The 24002-nt window shown below is 34.4% G+C and overlaps 1 protein-coding gene and 3 long non-coding RNA genes across 4 annotated transcripts in view; 1 reads left to right on the top strand and 3 right to left on the bottom strand.

Annotated features, from left to right (window-relative positions):
• Positions 1-24002, bottom strand: part of LOC127845917 (uncharacterized) — a 362958-nt gene that overhangs the window by 175242 nt on the left and 163714 nt on the right. The gene's annotated exons all lie outside the window — the stretch shown is intronic.
• Positions 12027-14423, top strand: LOC127845445 (uncharacterized). The gene is made up of 4 exons (XR_008033220.1): positions 12027-12153; positions 12662-12766; positions 13144-13283; positions 14008-14423. It is a non-coding gene; the product is annotated as an uncharacterized LOC127845445 (long non-coding RNA).
• LOC127845444 (uncharacterized) lies at positions 15414-17322 on the bottom strand. Its single transcript, XR_008033219.1, has 4 exons — positions 17173-17322; positions 16564-16677; positions 16153-16311; positions 15414-15998 (listed from the first exon to the last, which is right to left on the bottom strand). It is a non-coding gene; the product is annotated as an uncharacterized LOC127845444 (long non-coding RNA).
• LOC127845446 (uncharacterized) lies at positions 20896-23678 on the bottom strand. Its single transcript, XR_008033221.1, has 3 exons — positions 23232-23678; positions 22793-23018; positions 20896-21230 (listed from the first exon to the last, which is right to left on the bottom strand). It is a non-coding gene; the product is annotated as an uncharacterized LOC127845446 (long non-coding RNA).

Below are 24002 nucleotides of genomic sequence, written 5' to 3'. Positions count from 1 at the left end.
CATAAACATCGAGGATGTTTTTGTTGGAGGAAGTCTTAACCTTGACTAGAGGATAAATCTTAGCCTAAACATGCGTCGCTGACACAAGAGTGTATGTGACATACCTAGTTTTATTTTACGATTTTTGCCTCATCGGAATGAACTGCCTAACAAAAGATACACTCCGTGGTAACATGAAATTTTACCAGTACAACTAGATGAAGTTTCATTCGGTCGTCAAACTAGTTAAACGAAACTGTCTCAGTTTTCCTTCCACGAAGTCCTATTTGTGGTAACAATGCAGTTTTGCTGTGTCATTATTTAACCGTAATGTCCACTTCTTGAAATCGTCAGTATCGGATGAATAAATTGTAACTGTTCGCGGAATGAAACTGGATCGCTCTTTATTTGCTGAAAAGTCTGGGTCATCGCAACACAAAAATGTATATACATATATTTACAATGAAATGTAAACTACATGTTTACCGGAGAGGGTGGAGAGGAGAAGTACCAATGGATGAACTAAATGTTCAAATAGGGATTGGTTACCCAATTGCTGATCTAAACGTTATCAACAGGTCTTCGTACCAGACAATGAAACGTGTCAAAACGTCAAATGTTTGAAAGTCCATTTCATTTTCGTGTCCTCTTCAGATATCATATACCCGTTGACGGATTGTAATGAAATGTTTATACTTGTTATTGAAAATCGGGGCCTTTATATTTGTGTCCGCTTCATATCTCCTTTACCTGGAATATATTCATGAAAATATTATAGTATGGTAAGATCGATGAGATGATGTTCAAAAGTCATGAATCAGTGAATTCGGGTCAATGTAAAGGTCATAATTAAATGTTAAAAGTATGAGCTTTAAGTCCACTTTATGTCTCAATTGAAATATCCTCCAAAAGCTTGCTTGCTTGCCTCTAATATTTTGGTGCACACGTCATGAGTTATACACGCTGGTCAAGTTCACCATTTGAAGGTCAAAATAATCGCGGCGGGGGTTAAAGCTGTCTTATTGAGGGCCTTGTTAAGCTGTCTTATATATATATTCTCATTATATGTTTGAGTACTGTACGTCTGCCTTTCTGTTTGACAATCAACACTTAATGACATTTTAAAATAACCCCTGTCATGTTGATGACCAATCCAATGACTGTGGACGTGTTTTCAACTTTCAAATGACAGTGCAAATTTACTTCTCTTCAAACTTCCACTCCACGAGCAGAATTTCTGTTACTAATTTATGTCGCAAAATAAAACTTACTACTGTGTTAAGGTACAGCTCGCTCCAAATGTATCGTTTAAAATAGGTTAACGTGACTCTCATCATGTTTCGTTCTACGAAAACCGACTTAAATAACAAAGCAAATTTGCTTTCTCATCGTTATACATATTTTCCTAAAAACTGGTAAAGGCCACTCTTCTCATTTTTCGTTCTACGAAACCCGACTTTAAATAGCAAAGGAATTTTGCTTTCTCATCGCTATAAATAATTTACTCAAAATTGTGCGTGTCGTGAAAGCCAATTTAACTGCATTTGCGGCGATGTAATTAGATCTTATCGTTGCGTAGGCAAGTTTTCGTCCGCACTAAAAAAACTGCTTACTCCGCACTGAAATTGCAACTTGATCAGATCTGTAGCGCGATGATACTTTCCGCCTTCAGGAGGCCGACACATTTTTTATTTTTACTGCTTTATTATGAAATGGAGTGTCCATAATCGAGACCATAGAGCAGCGTAAACAGTCAGGACTTTATGAACGCCGAACCCCTGTAAGAATTTTAATACAATTGCAGATTCATGTCCCTTTGCAATAAAAAAGGTGTTTACCATAACCATATGAGATAGTTTTTCACGCAATAACAATAAACAAGTCATTTGATGGATAATAATGGATGCGCTGAGTGGGTGAGAAGATCCTAAGATCTATAATCATCATGGCATACCATAAGCAAATACATATTAACGGTGTCTTACACAAATGTTCGCATTTCAAAATCTTTGGTTGAAGCGTTCAAAATTAGATGTGATAATTTAAATCGTCTATCTTTTGTGTAATTGCATGTTAACAAACATAACTGTAGTCATACATATTATTTGTTTTGGTTGTCATATTTTCTCATGTTTAAATTGTATTATTGTATGATTCCCTGTCTTGGCCATATTTTTTTGTATACATGTTCTTGGCCAAAGGCAGAATGCCGGATTGCCAACAAACTATGAGACTTTGAAACAATAATAAACATGTTTGTTCATTTATATATCTTTGCCTGAAATGAATGACAGTTGGGGTTGACAATTTGTGATGTTGCTTGTAAAAAAAAAACATGTTAAATAATATGTATTGCTAGTTGTGAACTTGATACCTGTTATATAAATATCTGTTCAGGGAATCATTACGAAAGCTCATAATGTCTACATGGATGCGATTCGTATCTTTTCCTGAGCCACATTTACAAAGCCAAACACTATTTTTTTCAAAAGGTTATAGGTAAAATTCTCACATGGGATAATGAACAAAAATATAAAATCTTTTTCCAATTTCACCAATGGTATAATAGTTGCATTATTGATAAATGACATTATTTAGTGTTTGTATTTCTACCGAATCATACATTAAACAAGCTATTGCCAAGCAATGATGTCCCCTACCGGCTCCACCATTGTCAGATCATTATTTTTTGTAGTATATGTTGCCATAGCAACCCACATTCTTGACGTATGAACCAATATGAAAATGAAACAAAATAAGTTCAAAATAAACCAAATCTATTAATTATAAAATCTCTATCTATTGATGTTGCATTTATGTTAATATTTTCATAACTTAGTAAAGTTTATTGACATACTTCATGTCTTGCAAACTGGAGTTTGAGAAATCATAATGATACTGTATATTCACTATGACACAAGTGGTAAAAATAAATGGCTATTTATGACACTGACAAGGAAATGCGAGAAACTGCACCTATTATTATTTTAAAGAGCGGGGAAGATTGTCAACCATTGTAGACTATTATAAAAGAAATACCCAATTTCTCACCATTTATTGATTATTACCCCCTCACTGTTACAAATAAATAAAACGTAACGTCAATGTTGGTCAACATCACTCTCCTCAAAGAACTACCTACTAACTGCTTATGATATTCATATAATTATAAATATCACTTTTTTATGAAAAAAAAACATTTTAAGTACGTTAGAAAATGTGTAGGTTGCATAATTTACTGCGCTCCATTTAGTGACAGCATATGATGGGAGTCTCCAATCTCCAGGGCACCAACTGTCTGTAGACTCTCTTGACAAGAATTTTAGATACGCACCTATTGCACATGACTGCTGAAAGCGGAAGAGATATTTAAATATTTATTGGCTTTTAAACACACTCAATGATTGAAAAGGTCTTCCAAAACATAATAGCTGTATTTTAAAACATGGTTTTCCACGTCGTTGAATGCATTCATTGCGGCAGTTGCAAACGAATATGATTACCAATTGCAACCTAGGACTTCCTTTACAACCCTGCAAACTGCGCAATTCAAAAACTTGAAACACTACACCAAAGTTGTTTATACGAACAGTTCATTGTTCAGTGTGCTCGATCTGGCTTAAATCTTTTTAAATATTGTCCTTGGCCTAGTGCAATTTAAAGTGCACATGCTTATGGTAAAGTTAATCAAAGTGTAGATAACTGCGTTTAATTGTTTAAACAGTTTAACCATATGTTCTATGCATGTATGCCCATAGATTAATATAATGACAATCGACGAAATCCTTGATATTACAATGTGTGTGCATGTTTAGAGGCTAATAAGAAAATGATAATAATAAAAAAATAAATCGGTTGCATATCAGTGGAAATAACCAGTTTATACAGCGATTAATTGAAGTCTACATTAATGTACTCATGATCACAAAAGGTCGTTATATTTAAAAGGGAGATGTTCACATTTTTCACATCGCGAACTTTTATTACCGAATATAATGAAAATATGAACTATTTTCAAGTAATGTAATATAACCTAAATGGAGATTTATTTTTCCAGATTCCCGAAGTATCAAAAAGTAAGTGTTTTTATTCTTAATAAAATATATACGTCAATTGATGTTGTTAACTAACACAAACGGTACATGGATTGCATGGAGTTTTTTTGGTAGCGCTATTTCACTCAATGTTTTATATATATATATATATATATATATATATATATATATATATATATATATATATATATATATATATATATAAAACATTGAGTGAAATAGCGCTATATATATATATATATATACGAGGGGTGTTCCAGAATTTCGTGGATTTTCTCCATACCTCATTAGTTTGTTGGCAAAAGTCAATGAAATTTACATATTATACTAACTAATTATCACGGACTTTATATTTAAGCTTAAAATACATGAATTCCAAAAAGCGCGATTGAAACGTAATGCCATAGAGACCTCAGTAAGTATGTGTGTTAAGCGCATTTAAATTTGGTTTAAATGTAGTTGATAAATATAATTTACGGCAAATTTCACGTGACATCGACGTCACATATCAACGTTACACGTAGGTTGAATATTCAATTTATATAATATATAACGTATGTTTGAGGCGTCAGCCTTTTGACCCAGAAGTACTCGTTAACTGCGATATCATTTTTATAAATTTCGAGTGTTTTTTATTGAATAAATTTTAATTGCAGTACATAGTATACATGATATGCATTGATCAACTGACATAAATTAGTTCAAAAAGCAGAGCAAGATATTTGCCGACTTATGCAAACACGGGTAAAATGCGACAAGCGGCATTCGCGCAGTGTGGTCAGAAGCTACCCTTTTCTCTATTAAGTCTGGCGAGGTTTCGTAGTTTAATTTGTAAAAAATAAATAGACATAAACATTAACATACGTCTTACAAGAAGAGATATTCAAGTGTGTACTAAATATGGTGATATGAGTTTAGTCTACACCTGTAGCAATATGAAAATGAAACTAACTAAATCCAAAATTAACCGAATCTATCCACAAATAGCAAAGTTATACAAAAATATTCGATAATACTACCCTTAAAGTCAATAAAGACAGGTGTGAAAACGATAACGATGATGGCAATTATTTTACACAATTCGGCTTTAAAAGACGTCTGCTCGATTGATGTCACGTGATATAGATCTCGGGTCCGCCGCTTGAATTTCCGATACTTTCGAATGGTCTGAATGGATGTTTCCAATCTTTGTATATTGATAGCTCTTTGCGAGAATGGATCCACATCACCGTTGCACATTTTTATTAAGTTCACAGTAATCTGTTCTTTAAAAAAAGATAGCCTAATTAAAGACGGCGCTAATAAAGTGTGAAGGTGGATATTTAGAAATAAGATCCATTTTCGCATGACACTGCAAGTAGTCACATATTAATTCTAGCTTGCATTAGTTGCAATAATTTTATAAAGTGCGCGTGCCATTGAACGTTGAGTTAGGCGATAGGTGCGAATCAAATTACACATACTTTAAGTTTAATTGCTTATACCGAACACGATTTGTAACAAAATACAAATTTGATTTATGTTTAGTTGCTTATACCGAACGCGAAAGTAAAAAAGATACTGTTTTTTAAGCTAATACATCTCTACAGGTAAAACAAATCACAATTTTTAAAAAGTACCATCTTAATACGATCGGGAGTTCGTGGGTTCGCTCCCCACTCGGGGAGCATTCTCATTATCTCCTCCATAGACACCTAGTACTGGTTCTTCCCAGGAAACGGACTCGATAATGTCCCTCTGCCTATAATGCTCTAAAGGGCGCTTGGCAGTATATATAGATAGATAATAATCATTCAATTTCTAATAACACCTGACTGTGTGACGTTCATTTCAAATTATCGCAGTGCGTGACGAATATTTTCTTTATTTAGTGAATAGACACAGAGACGGTATACATACAATTAATAATGCAATATATACGTTAAACCATCACTAGATGTGCCATAATAACTCGTATACACTTTATAAGCAATATATACAATAAACGTTTTAAGTTATTTAAATAAATGTTTTACGACGCATATAAGATAACGTGATGAACGCTTTGTTTATTTTTTTAATTAAACTAAATGCAATTATATGTCTATTTAGAACCATACTTTTTACAATTTACGCCGAATATCTTAATATTTATTGTATAATATATTATGGACAAAGGGTTTGCTAAAGAAAATTTATTCAAATCGGCTTTAGCTAAGATGGATCAACATCGGAAACTTGTCTAATACATGTGTACATACCTCTTGAGTGCAGCTTCGACGTCGTACTTTCCATTACGAAATCCACACTTTTGACACACAAACTTAAGGTACGATGGAGACCATGATTTTAGGTTTGTGTCCGACATGTCATAGCACTGACGATGCGACCATTTTTTTACAGTTATGACACTGAATAGATCCATCTGAACACTGTTCTGAACACACATTAAAAGGATATTGAACCATGTTTAGAAACAATATGAACCGTTAAATCTATAAACAGTATTTGCGTGTGTCCAAGAGTATGATATAGCTGAGATCACTCAAATACTGTCAAATTCTTGCTTTAACTTATATTCTTATGGGCCCGTTTCATCAAACATCGTACGACAGATTTAGAATACGATACGAATTTCAAAGAAACATTATTTTAACAGACCGAAGCATATTTTTGCTTATTTCTAGTAAAATCATTTATTTCATCATTTTCTTACCAATGGCTTATATCTTGCGGAGCTATTTATCAACAGCTTGTATATTTTTAGTTTTTAAATTTAAGTTATAAATTAAGATTGTCGTACGATCTTTGATGAAACGGTCCCATAAAAAACAAGTTAAAGCAATAGTGAAAGAGAATGTGGGAAAATGTAGCTAGAAATGGTTTTGAACATGCATAATTGTGTCGTGTTCTGAGAAAACTGGGCATAATGCTTGTGCGTAAAGTGACACTTTCCGCCTTATCTGGATTTTCGCTAAGAAGAGACATCATTTTAACGAAACATCCATAAAAGCGGAAATTGTCGTCCCTGATTAGCCTGTGCGGATTGAAACGGCTAATCTGGGATAACAATTTACGCACCAGCATTATGTCCAGTTTTCTCAGAACGCGAGACAATTATGTTTATGATTCATTTTATAGTTTGTTTATTTCGTTAACTACAAATTTGTATTACATTATGTCTACCTCGAGGTTATTGTACATAGTATAATTATGTTACAATTATAGTATTTTCTGTAAACGAACAAATCCTTTTGTATCGAATACTATGCATTAATATTGTTTTCTACCAAATGTTTTTTTATAGGGATCACTTGTCCGTCGTCTGTCTCGTTAAAAAGTATTAATAGCATCAGTTTGAAACTTTATACATTAATAGACCTCATTGATTGGGAGTGCGTCGATAAAGAACTCTTAGCATTCCGCTTTGTTAAATTATTTATAATAGATGCATAACCATTATTCTTGTATTAGTTAAGTTAAATTGTCATAATAAAATGTTGTCATGTCATTTTGTCATTTTTCTTTTTTGTGTAACGTTTTGTAAATAAAGCTTTTACTTGTTGTTGTTATTATTATTAATACGGATGTTTTAGTCCGGTCTGTTTTCCAAATCGTTCTAAAACATCATTATTTTAGTAGTACAATGGTATAGTGGTATAGGAGAGGTTGAACATATGATTTTGATTAATTATGGATTTATATTATCAAACTAGTGTTTTTTTCTTATTCTCTGTACAAAGATTGATTATATGAAGATTTGCTACAGTGAATATTTATCAATGTATGTGGTTTCGTAAATAAATCGGAACTATCCACTTCCGGGTTAAGAAATTGAGATAATTTAGCGATTACATCCATAAATTTGGTAATAAAACGACAACATGTTTTAACAACATACCTAATATCACCTTTTCTTCCCATGCAATGCAGTGTCAACGGCTTAAACTCGTTGATAATTGAGAAATGTTATTCGACGAGATTGTTTTTTACCCATCATCGTCCCATGTCATTTTCAAGGTCAACCGGTGTTTTGTGAACACTCGAACCGCATAAAACCCATTGAAATTAGGTTATATTACACTTCATTTTGGTTAATCGTCACCTTTACTTGATAGGACATTCGCATGGTGTGTCAAAACTTTCATTTTAGTATTTTTACTGTATATATTCAACAGTTAGATAATAAATGTACATTCCGCGCTTGTTAACCCCAGTTTAAGACTTTGAACCGCAGTTTACACTCTTGAACTCGGGTTTAAAGAATTAATGGGCAAACGGCACTTTGAACTCGGGTTCAACATTTCTTAACTATATAATTAACTGTTAAATAATTAATGTGCATTCCGCGCCTCTTAACCGCAGTTTTAGAATTTGAACCGCAGTTTAAAGTCTCTTAACCTTATAGTTAAGAGAGGACCAATGAAATCGCGGCATTTACCTTCTATATATAGCTAATTGTGGTTTAAGCTCCGCTAATTGGTTGTCTCAGATAACAGATTTGTATCTATTTTTAGACACACTTTGAACTGCGGTTCAAACTCTTGAACTCGGGTTTAAGGATTTAATGTGCAAACGGCACTTTGAACCCGGGTTCAAAGTCTCTTAACTATATAGTTAACTGTTAAACCGTGGTTTAAGGACTTAATGTGCATTTCGCTTGCCATAGTAAAAGCCGTGGAGGTTTCGGTAAATTGATTTTATAGAAGAGGTATACCTACAACGAGGTGTTAATATCACCTATTAGCGGCTTACAATAACATTAGGGGCATTTATTTGCAAACTGTGGATTAATTTTGAGTTGAGTAATTAATGCTATGCCTAAGGTAAAGAATTTAGGGAAATGAATGAGCTACCTCTGAAAAACGAATTCTGTTAGGAAATTTTTGGTTAATTTTACGATTTAAATAACGCAATACTGTTTTTTTAATTGGTGCTTTTATTTTAATAACATAATAGTAACATAATAGTAATAAGAAGTAATGATTTATGGCGGAATCAATGTAAGCTCTTCAATTAAGTTTAATGCTATTTTTAAAAGTTTCTTGTAAAATATGATTGAATAAAAATGATTTCATGTTGAATTTTATATTTATTTATATGTTTTATTATTTCTTTCTGGTTGAGAAAAACACAAGAAAAAACAATATATAAAATTTAATACGTGTACGTAATTAATAAAAAGTAATAAATGAGTTAAGCGAAGAGATACACATAATTGAAAACTGATAAAAATGACATCTAACACAACGCCAGCAGAATGAATACACTGTGTAATAGCAAGCTGTTGTGATGATCATTATCTTATCAACTTAATACACAGGCACCTGGCTACTGTACTGGAACAATGGGTTTTACGGCCAAAATAACTGATATCATTTTTTGCCTAAACAAATCGGTTCAATAAAAAAATAATAACTGATTTACTTTGTAATCCGTTTTATTTGCCATATATTATAAATAAGCAACAAGTAAAACATGGATACAATATATATATTGAAATAGTTCATGTCATTTAAAAAAATGAGGGAGTAATCACATATTAATAACATACATTTTTGACACACTACAATATTAATACGACACATTATTATCATTCAGATTTTCCGCATGCTGATTTAATTTAATTACATTTCTAATACAAATGAGATACATGTACGACACTGTTCAATTTAATGTTACATTTCAACCATATCAGTCGTTCATCGTTCAAGACTCGTCGTCGTCGAGCATGTGGTGGACCGCTGTGGATGGTCCCAGGGCATTGATGTGGCTGATGATCCTCAGAAGTTCAGTGGTTGTCAGCTTCTCCTCTTCGTAGTCATCCCATGCTTGATGTAGTCTGCCGTGTATCGTAACATACTTCTTCCGTCTGATCTTCGTGAGAAGGTGCTGGCTCTCCAGCCGTATATGTAGATCAACTGTCTCAGATTCCTCTCTGAGAAGGTTGGCCAACTTGTAAAGACCAATTTGAATATATAAGGGGCTGAGTGCTTTAATTATATTTTTTAAAGACTACAACTTTTGCATCAAAACAAAACATACAATTTTAAAATGGCGTCCTAAATTGTCGAAATTTTAGATTCTCATATTAGGCCGAGTTTTTCCTAGTTTCTGATTGGCTGAATCTCGTTTTGGCCGACCTTTTTCCGTATTGGCCGTGTTTTTTCCATATTGGCCGCCTTTTTTCTCGTATAAGGCGAGTTTCTAGTTTTATTGGCGAGGCTCAACTTGTATGGGGCGAAAAAAATCGAACACATTCTCGTCTAATATTATAAAGTTAATTAATAATATATTGTATCAATGCAGTTACTGTTGTTGTTTGCAAAAATATGTATACCGCTAATGTCGATTAATAATTAAATCATTTTAGTTGTTATGCCAAATTAATAATCGGATGCTCTTTAGCGGTTAGAGTTGCGCGAGTCATTTGTGATTGGTTTGTGCTCGATGATTTGCCGGACGCACGTTCATCCACGTCATATTCGTCACTCTCGGTCAAGAAGGCTATAGGACAGGCCTAAATATGAAAAAACTCCGTGGTTTTTTAGCCACAGCTGTTATATAAGTGTTAGGTAAAAGTTATTCAATACACTCAAAAATTGAATTGCATATAATACATATTCAATAGCTGGACATTGTATCTTTAATTTACAATTATGGCCAAATGCAGCAATAATATGACATGCCTACGCACAGACAAGCGGAAGGCGAGAAACAGAAGTTAATATCGCGACCGATGATCATGCGCTATTACAGCACACTATGCGATATTGCGATTGTCTTATCGCTATAGAGTCTCGCATAATCGCAATGATAACTCAATGTATCGTGATATAGCATCTCTTGTTTACGCGTTGTTTCCATTGTTATTCAACGGTTGATATTTCGAAATCAAAATGCAAGGGGAAGGAATTACGATGCGACGGCGCGTAACCCTAATGTGTAATTTCGAAAATACGACCTAAGATAGCGAAAACACGATGTGTACTATCGATAACACGGACTGAAATAGCGCCAAAAAAGACGTGTAATATCGAGAACACGGTTTGAGATAGGGCAACCACGATGTGTATTAGCGAGAACACGGATTGAGATAGCGCAAAAAAGATGTGTACTTTCGAGAACACCGTCTGAGATAGGGCAACCACGATGTGTAATATCGAGAAAATTGCCCGATATAACGAAACCCCGATGTGTGATATCGAGAACCAGGCATGATATAGCGATACTAAGATTAGTAATATCGAGAACACGGTCTGATATAGCGATACAAAGATGATTAATATCGAGAACACGGCATGATATAGCGATGCTAAGACTAGTTATATCGAGAACACAGTCTGAGATAGCGATACACAGATGAGTAATATCGAGAACACAGTATGAGATAGTTATAAAAATATGAGTAATATCGAGAACACGGCCTGAGATATTGATTCAAAGATGAGTAATATCGAGAACACGGCCTGAGATAGCGATACAAAGATGAGGAATATCGAGACCACAGTCTGATATAGTGAAAAACAACGATGTGTAAGATAAATAACATGTTCTGAGATAGCGAATCCCTATATGTAATATTGAGAACACGGCCTGAGGTAGCGGAACCACGAGTTGTTATATCGAGAACATTGCCCGAGATAGTGAAACCGCTATGCGTAATATAGAGAACATGGCCTGAGGTAGCGAACCAACGATGTGTAATATCGTGAACACGATCTGAGAAATCGCAATTTGTAATATCGAGAACGGCTATCGATAGCAAAACTGCGATGTGTTATATCGAGAACATGGCCTGAGATAGAGACATCACGATGTTTTATATCGATATCATGGCTTGGGATAGGGGCACTACGATGTGTTATATCGAGAACATGGCCTGAGATAGAGACAACACGATGTATAATATCGAGAACATGGCCTGCTATAGGGAGACAGTGATGTGTAATATCGAGAACACGCCCTGAGGTAGCGAGACAGCGATACGAAATATACACCCTTTCAGTTATTGCTTTTACTAGTGTTAGAGTTGTGTCCCTTAGCCGGATGTGACGTCAACGGGGGATAGAAATTCGCCAGAGAAAATAAAATTTTACTGTGTCGCTGAAGAAATCAACGTCTTTAGCACAATATATGCGTAAGTGGCACACATGTTTTATTTTTATTATTTTATTGACGCATATTAAAGCTATCGCTTGTTGTATATTTACTTTTAAGTACGATTAAGTGAGAAAAAATGCATTAAACATTCCGTTTTGTCAAGACACATTTCATGTTCGTACATATACCATTACACCTGGATTGGAACCTAAAAGTAAATATTGTATAAAAATGCCAAATTTTGAAAGCAAAGCGTATTACGAGTTATTTTCAGAAAGTTTATATTTGTAATCATGATTTTATCATAGGAATTATATGATTTCGGGGCTTTTTTATTCTTAAATAGAACTAGAAAGTAGAAGAATGTGAATGAAAACCAATCAGGAGAACGGGTCATTTAACTTTCATGTTTTTTACACCAAAATCTCTATATTTATAAACTTTCAAAACCGAAATTATCCTTTGTTTCTTTGAGTGTTTGACTGAAGTGTTGAAATAATATAAAAATCAGCTGCAAAAAAGCATTATATGTGGGTTTTTTTCAGGAATCATCCCAAATGCTATGTTCAGAAACAGTGAAGTACCATGGCTGAACCAGATCCTGTAACAGAAAAGAAAGTACAACAGTACACGACTGTGATTGTCATAAGGTTTGTTTTTTTGTTTAAAATGTGAATTCACTATAATAAATACTCCTAAGTTTATTATTAATATAATTATGCAAATACATACACATTGGTGGCATGAATATATCCGGACATAGTCATGTACCATAAATACACTCTAATAAATATTGACTCGGTACAGAGACCCAACATGAAAGCATACAAGTTCAGCTGTCAGGTTTTAAGCATTATTGCCACTTAAAAAAAAACATGTAACTTACACTACATTCAGTATCGATCATATTTATTTCAAACCATTTTCTAAAAAAAAAAATATGATGAATTTTGTATGTTGTATAAGTAACATGATTTTTTTCTAAAGAAGCAATAATGCTTAAAACCTGCCTTTTTATTTTTTGTAGCTGTATGCCAAGGATGTCCCTGGCGCTGTTTTACCGCAACTTCAACCAGAAAGATGCAAAGTTACAGAGTTGCGAATATGGTTGAAATGCCGGGGACAAGCTGTGAAATCGAATGAGACAAAAGCCGAACTTTGCTTGAGGTACTTATTTTATATCGCCTTTTCAGGCCTTTTCCTGGTGTATCTACGGAACAGTTAAACGGACCCATTCCCTAACCTAAATTGTAATTTGAAAAAAATAATTTAAAAAAAAAAAAAAGAGGTTATGATTATTTTAACTCAATTATATGTAAATGACATCTAACAAAGTACATTACCATGAATAATATGATTTTTCATCTAATTTGAATGATTGTGAAGGGTTATTTTATAATAGTTTTTCCCAAATCAGTTGATTTTTGGCACGAAAAATTCACGATCCTGCAATTGCTTTTTTCCCAAAATGGCCAGGAAAAAGCATGCTTTTTATATTAAAAACGCACATTCATGTTGTGAATTTTTTTCTATGTTTCTGTCAACCAGTCTGTTAAAAATAGGTTTTATCTGTTTAGTCAGCCTGACTCGACCACACAGCATATAGTACTTTACAATGTATATAACATGCATAGTGGCACACAGCTTTCTGCTTCAATTAAAATCCCTGACATAATAAGTTACATTACTCTCTTAAGTCTGCATTAGAAATTGGTTGCCACTAGTTAAATTGTCTTTATACATTTTTTGGTCACAAAGAAGGTAGGGGTGGCGTTTATTAGATGGAAAACAAGTATCTGAAACAGACTCTGGAGTAGTGCTTTTTTTGTAACACCTTAAATCTTAATGTTCTGTTACAAAGTTTAAATCTTTACTTTTATATATTATCCAGGGTAAAGAAATTCAGTGACAACCAGGATAACATCCTAATTGTGGATCCTTATCCAGACCAGCCATTTGCAGCTAAGCAGAAGTCGTCCTGTATGAACTGTCAAGGACAATCAACAGTGTCAACAGCGGAAGAACATCTTAATTTGGAAGAATGCACATGGACCCAAAGCACCAGACCGATCTTCAAAGACTTTTCGTACATGAACATTCTGGAATGGACCAAAAGTTCTGGTAAAGGTTCAAAACTGGGTGTTGAAAAGCCTATTCAACGAGGCTATGTGTTTTTTCATGACGGTTATGTATTCGACACATGGACATCTGAACGTAACAGTTCAACAATTGTTAGATGCAAGTGTTTCCGCTCCATGAAAAACCGGTAATCAGAAATAAAGAGTATTGAAATAATCTAAATCATATTTGAAAGTATTCAATTTTGTGTTATTTTAGTGTCAGTATTTGTGAGATTCACCTCAAATCACATTTATTCATTCAATATAATCATAGGATCTCAGCTCATTTTGGTGCAATACCTGTATCTGCATGTTTGTAATTTTCAGATTGTGTTTCCTTAAATTAGTTTATGATTTCTAGCTTTCACATGTTGTCTTTCATCATTAATCTTACAATTAATGATACTTCATACTGTTTTGTGATGAACTATGCTACTCAAATGTGCTTATCTTGCATTATTTCTGTTGTAATAAAGCTTACATCATTGATTACAAAGTGTTTTTACTCAAAGGATTACGCAAATCTGTAGCAGAGTCTTAGTGAAATAGTTGCTATTGTGTCTGCTAAGCAATCTGGAGCAACCAGTTTTGATCCCCATTGAGAATCAGTAATGGTTCTTCCCAGGAAACGAACTTAAGTACTGATTTGTCTCAATATGCATTGGACTTTCTTAGTTTTACCTAATATTTCCCCAAAAAAACTAAAATTTCTATTAACAAAATTATTTATTCAGTAGTCATACAATCAAAACAAATTAACAAACATCATTAAAAAGATGTATATACAATTTTTATGTAAAGGCCACACACCTTATTTGGCATAGTAAATTTAAGTATGAGTGACATATTTTATCTATGCCAATTAGAATATATCTGGTGGTTACAAGGTAGAAATCCATCTTTTTTGCACTTTACAACTTAACAATAATCGCGTTTGTCGAAATGGATGTGTACGTCTGGAAATCCTACTTTCGGTTTTAAAAGCAGTACTGTTTGAAAAAAAAATAACTTGCTATTAAACTAGGCTATAGATTTAATTTTATTATGCCAACTAGAATATATCTGGTGGTAACAAGGTAGAAAGCCATCTTTTTTTGCGCTTTAAAAAGTTAAAAAAATAATCGTGTTTAATATAGAAATCCTTCTTTCAGTTTTAAAAGCAGTTATTCCTGAAAAATAATAAATTACTTGCTAACTAGACTATAGATTTAATGAATATTTTGCACACTTTCAAATTGCATCTATATGAACATGTACTTTATTTCAAGGTGTGTAGCTTTAAGTACTCTTTAAGCATTAATCTGTAACTAAATCAATGCTTATATCAAGATAATTATCAAAAACTTTATACAAAGCCAAAAAATGTACAAATATTACATGAACAGCCAATGGTTTTTCATTAGCCTACATGTAGTATGATGTACACGAACAACAAATGTTCATATAAATGGTATGTATGTTAAACACCAGGACATGGTATAATTGGGTCTTGGAAAAGAGTGAGCAATGAGCAAACTGTCCAAATTTGATTAATTATCCCAAACAGAGAAACCAGAATGACCTGATCAAATATGTGAAAACTTTTAATCTTGTTAATTGCACGTTCCACTTGAATTCGCTTCAACAGATGTGGTTTGTCCTTCCAGCAGTCGAATAGTGTAGGGATGGCTCCTGGTTTTAGATACCTCCGCTTAGCAAATCCAGATTCATCAAGACAGTCACGTTCAAAATGGAGAAAACAGACAACCGTATTGTGACTTATCTGAAAGAAAAAAAAAGAATAAATAAATATGTGTGCTTTTTTTTGAATCACATCAACACTATTTTTCTGACATGAAAATGTATAGTACTTAACATGTTTTATTTTTCTTTATACAAAATCATTTAAAGTTTTACTGAAACCACTAACAACTGACCTTAAAATGTCTGTCTTCATCTCTTCGTATTTTATTCAACCAAACAGCTTGAACTGGATCATCTTCAGCTGGAAATGCATGATAGCTGGGCTTTCCATGGCCTTCTAACAATCCTTAGCCAGTGGTGTGACATTTGGGCACACAGCAGATCCTGTTAGACTGAAATTTTATGAAGATCAACTTATAATATTTAAAAAAATCAAGTGAATAACAACTTTACCAATTATTTTGGATCATTAAAATCAGTATAACAAAGTCCACAAACGTGGTTAACAAATAATAAGATGTGTTTTTATCCTATTGGTTAAGAATTTCATTTTATTTGTATTGATATTAACTATTATATGTCTATAAATGTTTTATTCCCAAATGTTATTTAAACAAATCAATTGACTAAACAATTTAATTTACCTTCAACTTCTTCTCGAGTGATACAGTAATGTCTTGAATCTGTTTTCCATCCGGTTTTGAATCGAATACTGGTGTTGCTGTGTAAAACTGGACAGCATAGTCGTGGTCATTAATCTGTTGAACAAAATTCTGCTTCATAACATTCATGATAACTGATTCATTGTACTTTACACATTAATACACATTACGCCGGGTATAGCTTAGTACAAGCTCTAATCAAACAAATAGCTTTTTAACAAACCATATGTTGCATTGGATGCAGTTGGCTTTCAATTTAAAACAATGGTCAATTGGTACAAAAGCACGGTATGACTAAGACCAGTACGAGCGTCCTTTAGTTGCTTCAAAATATAAATGCCAACGAGTGTTCATACTTTGAGGAATACGAAATGTCCTTAGATAAAACAAGTCAATATTTCCACCTATTTAATCTATATCAACATTTCTGAACAGGATTTATTTCAGTAAAAAATCCTTCGTTTGAACGTTTCGTCCTCGCGAAAACATATAACAGACAAAAACAATACCGCTGCTTTATCAGCATTATAAACCGAATATCAAAATTGCATAAGAAAATAATATATTATTAATAATAAGGTCAGTACAAACCTTTTCGTTCATATTTTAAGTCCATTTACACCGTTGAAAACACACATTGTCAAACAGACATCTCTTTGTTTGCTTACAGTCGATAATCGGGTATCCCCGGATGACGTCATTCAGGGGAGGTAATTATAATCAGTTAATAACTGAAAGGGTGTATAGAGAGAACGGCCTGAGGTAGCGAACCAACGATGTTTAATATCGAAAACAGGCCAGCATAGCGAGACAGAGATGTGTTATATCGCGAACACGGCCTGAGATAGCGAAACCACGATGTTAAATATCGAGAACACGGCCTGATATAGCGAAACAATGATGTGTAATGTCTGAAGACGGACTGAGATAGCGAAACTACGATGTTAAATTTCAAGATAATGGCCTAGGGTAACGAAACCACGATGTGTAATATCGAGATCACGGCCTTGGGTAGCGAAACCACGATGTGTAATATCGAGATCACGGCCTAAGGTAGCGAAACTACGATGCGTAATATCGAGAGAACGGCCTGAGATAGCGAAACAACAATGTGTAATATCTGAAGACGGCCTGCGATAGCGAAACCACGATGTGTAATATCGAGATCACGGCCTGGGGTAGCGAAACTACGATGTGTAATATCGAGAGAACGGCATGGGATAGCGAAACCACGATGTGTAATATCGAGATCACGGCCTGAGATAGCGAAACCACGATGTGTAATATCGAAAACACGGCCTGGGGTAGCGAAACCACGATGTGTAATATCGAGGGAACGGCCTGAGATAGCGAAACGACGATGTTTAATATCAAGAATCAGGCCGGAGATAGAAAACCAATGGATAGCGAAACAATGATGCGATTGTGTGATATTAATACCATGATCTCGTGTCGTGTTTTCGCAGGGTCAGGCTTTGAATTAACAATAACGCTAAGTGATTGGGACGCATGCTTTCGGTGCGAGTTTGAGATAATACTATCGTGATTTAAAATTGGAATGTTACACGTTTTGATATCTCATCAATCACATCGGGAATGTATTAGTGTATTAGCCGTCTTAGACCTTAATACGCCTGCTTCCATATATCGACATCGTCTTGATCAGAAGCACGACAGTCTTGACCGGATGGTCGAAAGCTTTAAACAACAGGTCTGAAGAATTGATCTGATGGTCGTATGTATTTAAATGGTATTGGATATCTTTGCCGGTTGGTTGGAGCTATTGACCCGGTGGCCGGATGCCCTTTTTAGGGTTTCGGATGTTTTTGTCGGGTGGAAGGAGCTATTGACCCCGTCGGCGGATGCCTTTACATGATGTCGGATGTCTTAGCCGGATGGCAGGATATATTGACCGGATGAACGGGGTATTTGATCCTAAGCTCGGAGGTACTGGCCTACAGCTGTTATTAATTGACCCAATACTCTGACGTGTTCTGCTTTGGCGCTGTATCGTGTAACTGGAGTTCAGCGTCGCCTTCATGCAATCAATAGTATCCGTCGTTAAATATGCGGCTGTAAAACGCTCATCAAATGGAATGCTATAGTCAAGGATGGCGGAACAAATCCAGAAGCACTCCCGGGATACTGCATGCGTACATGTCTGAATATAGGTGGCACTGACGCTCCTTATACACCGCCTAAGCACTGACGTTCCTTAGACACAGCCTATCAGTGCTTTTTATGTCAACGTGAATTAACTTCAGATCGGGGTCGACTTTTTTTGGTGCTTGGTCAAAAGGTGTTTATTTATGAGCGCGTATGATTTTAATTATATAAAAAAGACGGTCAAAAATAATGTGTGTTTGTGAAGATCGTTCTAATCATTTTATCAGTATCCTTTATTAGATAATTTCACTTTCCTTTAGAAGTATTTTATCTAGTTCTAAAACATGTTATAGGTTGTTTAGGTCTCCGCAAAATATACATTTTGCTTTGTACCTGCTACAGTAAGCATATTTTCAGCTAACGGTTTAACAAATAAAAAAAAATCGTTTAAGAGGGTGAACCATTTATAAGAACAGTATTCCTTGTGAATAATAAATAGGGGCATCCCTAAATGTATATTATTGGAAGCAAACAGCAAAACGTGCTTTTGTATTGAAATCTTATTTCAGTTTGAAACTGTTACATTAAATGGTGGAATTAACATTTTGAATTGATCCAATGATAAAGAATCCTTACAATTTTCATTACATCTATTTCCATAGTCCCAACCATGAATACATTCATTAACAATTGGATGACCATACTTTTTGAATGATTAATTAATAATTTCATAAAAGTGCGTCGTTAATTGTTTCATATTTAATCGATATTTCCTCATGTAGAGCTGAGCATTATTTCTGCGTTTTCTGCTTTACCGTTATTAATCGTTTGACCTTTCATGGGAGAATTACTCACATTTTGGGACCTGGTACCGCTGACTGATTTGTCAAGCGAATTGAAGGTTTATGGTAATACTATCAAATATGGTAAAGTGATTACCATTAAGTCTGTATTATAATACACTAGCAACAATAAATCTTTTATCCTACAGCTAAATGATTTTATAGAACAAATACGACTCATAAAGAAAAGATAAGGTTTTCTTTATCGCTATTTTTAGATCCGGTTTATAGCAGTTATTTTTAGAACATGTACGTAGGGACTACTTTTTTGGCCTTTCACCCCTGATTGCGTCATTTAGGTCATTGGGTACGCAGTCGTTTAACGAGTGTGTGTGTGTATTTACGATGGATTGCTATAATATTATGAATGTGAAAAACACAGTGTTTGGATATAAAACTGTAATGAAACTGGTGAGACTGCATTTTCGATTTAGTTGAAATGTCGAATGTTCTCGAATAAAGTGATGTTTTGTTGAACAATTGATGAATTAAATATAAGAAAAGTGTCAATGTATTGTTCTTTAACTTTTCGAAGGAAATCGATGTCGAATTAAAATGGTAATTTCTTTGATGGTTTAGTCGTTCCTTTGTCAGTCGATCAAAGAATGTCTATCCACAAAGAATTGCCTGCTTACACCCAGTGCTTTAAAATGGAAAAGATGGATGGCGATAAAGAAATTTGTCTAGAATTTTAACTCGTCATGGAAGCAAATTAAACATTACGAAAATAAACATGGACGTGGTTATTATACAACTTTGGTAAGTAGAACAATAATTTTATGTAAGTAAGTATAAAGTGTGTAAAAAGAAGAGTTGTTTAAAGACTAAAATTAACAATCCCTGTACGAAATGTTTCGCCCGGAATCGGCACGGAATCGCAAACTAAATTCCGGGCGTAAAAAATATTTCCAGGCGTATTTTTCTATATATGATTTTAAGAAGAGGGGCGGATTCCGGGCGGATTCCGGGCGGATTCCGGGCGTAATCCGGGCGGAAAACAGGGGCGAAATATGTAAATGAGGTGGGACGGAATTTTAAATTACGGGCGGAAAGCAGTTTATGGGCGGAATTCAGATTACAGGCGGAATGTTAAAATTACGGGCGTAACTTAGATAACGGGCGTAATTAAGATACCGGGCGGAAATCGGATTACATGCATAATACACCCATATACCCATATAAGGACAGGCCATTTGAAAAAATAAAAAGCGATCGCAAAAGCTCACCATGAGCACTTTGTGCTCAGTTTAGCTGAAAACTAGTCAAAATTATGACAAGATACATTTAACATAGTATCTTTATATTTATTTTAAGATAATACATTTTAAAAACATGGATCACCATTTTATACTTCTGCAAATGCGGAACAAATGCTGAAAATCTTTGCATTTTTTCCGCAGTCACAAAAAATGTGGAACTTATGCGGAAAATGTATGCATTTTCGTTCCGCATTTTGATGATACTTTTAAGATACAATGTAGCTTTTAAAGACAAACAACAAAAATATTCAATATATATACATAAAAAATAATTTGATAGACATGCACTTTTTAAAAAACAAACTGTTCTTATACACGGCCAAAATAAAAAAGTTCACTCTTTCACATTGACTGTGTTTTTTAAACTGCTTTCTTGAGTAGGAATTCCTCTCTATCACAGTATTGTTCAGGTCCACGATTCTCCTCCATCCTATGTCATAATCTGAAATGCAATTTGATATTAAGTACAACTACAGTTCACCTATTGCAAATACTGTTAACAACTTATGTAGAATTAATTGCTTTTTCAAACTTTTTATCTAATCCAGGGCCCCATCTAGGATTTGAAAAAGACAGGGTCCAAATTTGGCAACTAAGTACACTTTTGAACGTGCTTGGATATTTATCCCTGTGGAATATTTTCAAATAACATGTGCAATATATGCACATATTATTTAATATTACATGCATTTTCATTTTAACAAGGGCTGTTTGTAAAACATGCATGCCCCCCATATGGGCTGTCCGTTGAACTGGCAGCCATTGTGTGAATACGACTTGTGTCACTGTGACCTTGACCTTTGACCTAGTGACCTGAAAATCAATAGGGGTCATCTGCAAGTCACGATCAATGTACCTATGAAGTGTCATGATCCTAGGCAAAAGCATTCTTGAGTAACCATCCGAAAATCATTTTACTATTTCGGGTCACCGTGACCTTGACCTTTGACCTTGTGAACTCAAAATCAATAGGGGTCATCTGCGAGTCATGATCAATCTACCTATGAAGTTTCATGATCCTAGACATATGCGTTCTTGAGTTATCATCCGAAAATCATTTTACTATTTTGGGTCACCGTGACCTTGACCTTTGACCTAGTGACCTGAAAATCAATAGGGGTCATCTGCGAGTCATGATCAATCTACCTATAAAGTTTCATGATCCTAGGCACATGCGTTCTTGAATTATCATCCGAAAATCATTTTACTATTTCGGGTCACCGTGACCTTGACCTTTGACCTAGTGACCTCAAAATCAATAGGGTTCATCTGCGAGTCATGATTAATCTACCCATGAAGTTTCATGATCCGAGGCATATGCGTTCTTGAGTTATCATCTGGAAACCATTTTACAATTTCGGGTCACTGTGACCTTGATCTTTGACCTAGTGACCTCAAAATCAAGAGGGGTCATCTGCGAGTCATGATCAATCTACCCATGAAGATTCATGATCCTAGGCGTATGCGTTCTTGAGTTATCATCTGGAAACCATTTTACTATTTCGGGTCACCGTGACCTTTGACCTAGTGACCTCAAAATCAATAGGGGTCATCTGCAAGTCATGCTCAATGTACCTATGACGTTTCATGATCCTAGGCCCAAGCGTTCTTGAGTTATCGTCTGACAACCACCTGGTGGACTGACGGACCGACCGACCTACCGACCGACCGACATGAGCAAAGCAATATACCCCCTCTTCTTCGAAGGGGGGCATAAAAATATTTTTTTAAATTGATAAAACTAGTTTCACTGTTAAAATAAAATTAGTTTATTGAAAATTCATTGAATATTCTGTAAAATAATATGATCAGAACCAATTAAAACATGTTGGGGGTCAAAGGGGGCAGGTTTGGATCTTAGTGCGGCAAGGTACTGAGACACTCTGTTATTGACAGGCCTAGCCCTGAGGATCACTAATCGTATAATTCAAATTAATCTTTATTTTGAACTTAACTATTTCAAACTAATAATACAATAACTTGTATAGTAAAATTGTGATTTACCTATCAACAAATCCAGCTTTCCTTTGTCAAGGACCGCTTTGTGCTCATCATCCGGGCGCGCACACAGAGCAAATATAAAAAAGTTCATTTTTTCACAACATGTTTTTTTTCAACACTGTGCTTTCTTGCAAACAAATTCTTCAATTTGTGATGTGGCTTTTGAGGTCCGAGAAGGGAAAATTTGTTATGCCACCAGCAACCTTTCTCCCTAATCCTATGACATAATCTGAAAATGAAATGTTGATTTAAGTACTTACTATATATTTTAAAGAAATTTGTGTATTTCATTTTAGTTTTAAACTGTGTTGTTTTTCCTTCAGATGCCGTCTACTTTTCATCATCCTTTTACATTTCCCACTGGGACAGTACACAAATACAATTACAATTATATCAGTTAATAATCTAAATAATAGAGGAATGAAGGAGTAAAAATACAAACCTTTTATGCTGTTCTGCAGTATTCCAAAAACACAGGAATTTGGTGAGACCAAATCACAGTTAAACCTGAGCCAATTTGAACCTCTTTTGCAACAAACTTATTGTTCATTTCCACATCATGTGTATTAAATACAAATTGTTTTTGACACAGTACTCCCTGCAAGACATTTTTTCACTACAGTTTAGTCCTCATTTTGCTTAAGTATTATACTGACAATTTAGTTCAGAGTCAGTAATTTGCTTAACCGCTCTAATGTTTTCAAACTGCAACTTCTACCACTCACTTCCTGTACCACTGACCAATCCACTGAAGCCTGATAAGCCCAGATGGTTTATAAACATGTACAGATGTGACTCAGCCTTTGGTGAGTATTGAATGGGAAGCACAATACATGAGATCAACTCAGCTGGTTGTCAGTGTTTATCTGAGATTAAATTAACATTGGTTTGGTATAATTATGCACATAATTATGGTCTTTTCAGACTGGGGAAATCTTATCTACTATAAAAAAAATTTTTATAGAGTAACATGCAGAGAAACTGCATTCATATTGATGATATAAAACAAATAATATTAAACTAGACTGTTGTGTGTTTAATGTTAAAGGAAACCTTAAAATGATGAAAAAATTACCAAGTCTTGTTCTTTATTAAACTTTACAGTCATTATTGTAATTATGAAATAATTATTAAAAATGAGCAATATTTTCAAAAAAGAAGAAGAATTAAAGAAGTGAATTAAAAAAATAAGTGCATATAGATTTTTAATGCA

Source organism: Dreissena polymorpha, chromosome 9 (genome assembly GCF_020536995.1).
Source record: "Dreissena polymorpha isolate Duluth1 chromosome 9, UMN_Dpol_1.0, whole genome shotgun sequence".
Lineage (NCBI taxonomy): Eukaryota > Metazoa > Mollusca > Bivalvia > Myida > Dreissenidae > Dreissena > Dreissena polymorpha.
Note: the sequence above shows the minus strand (reverse complement) of the source record. Positions and strands in the feature narration are given on the sequence as shown.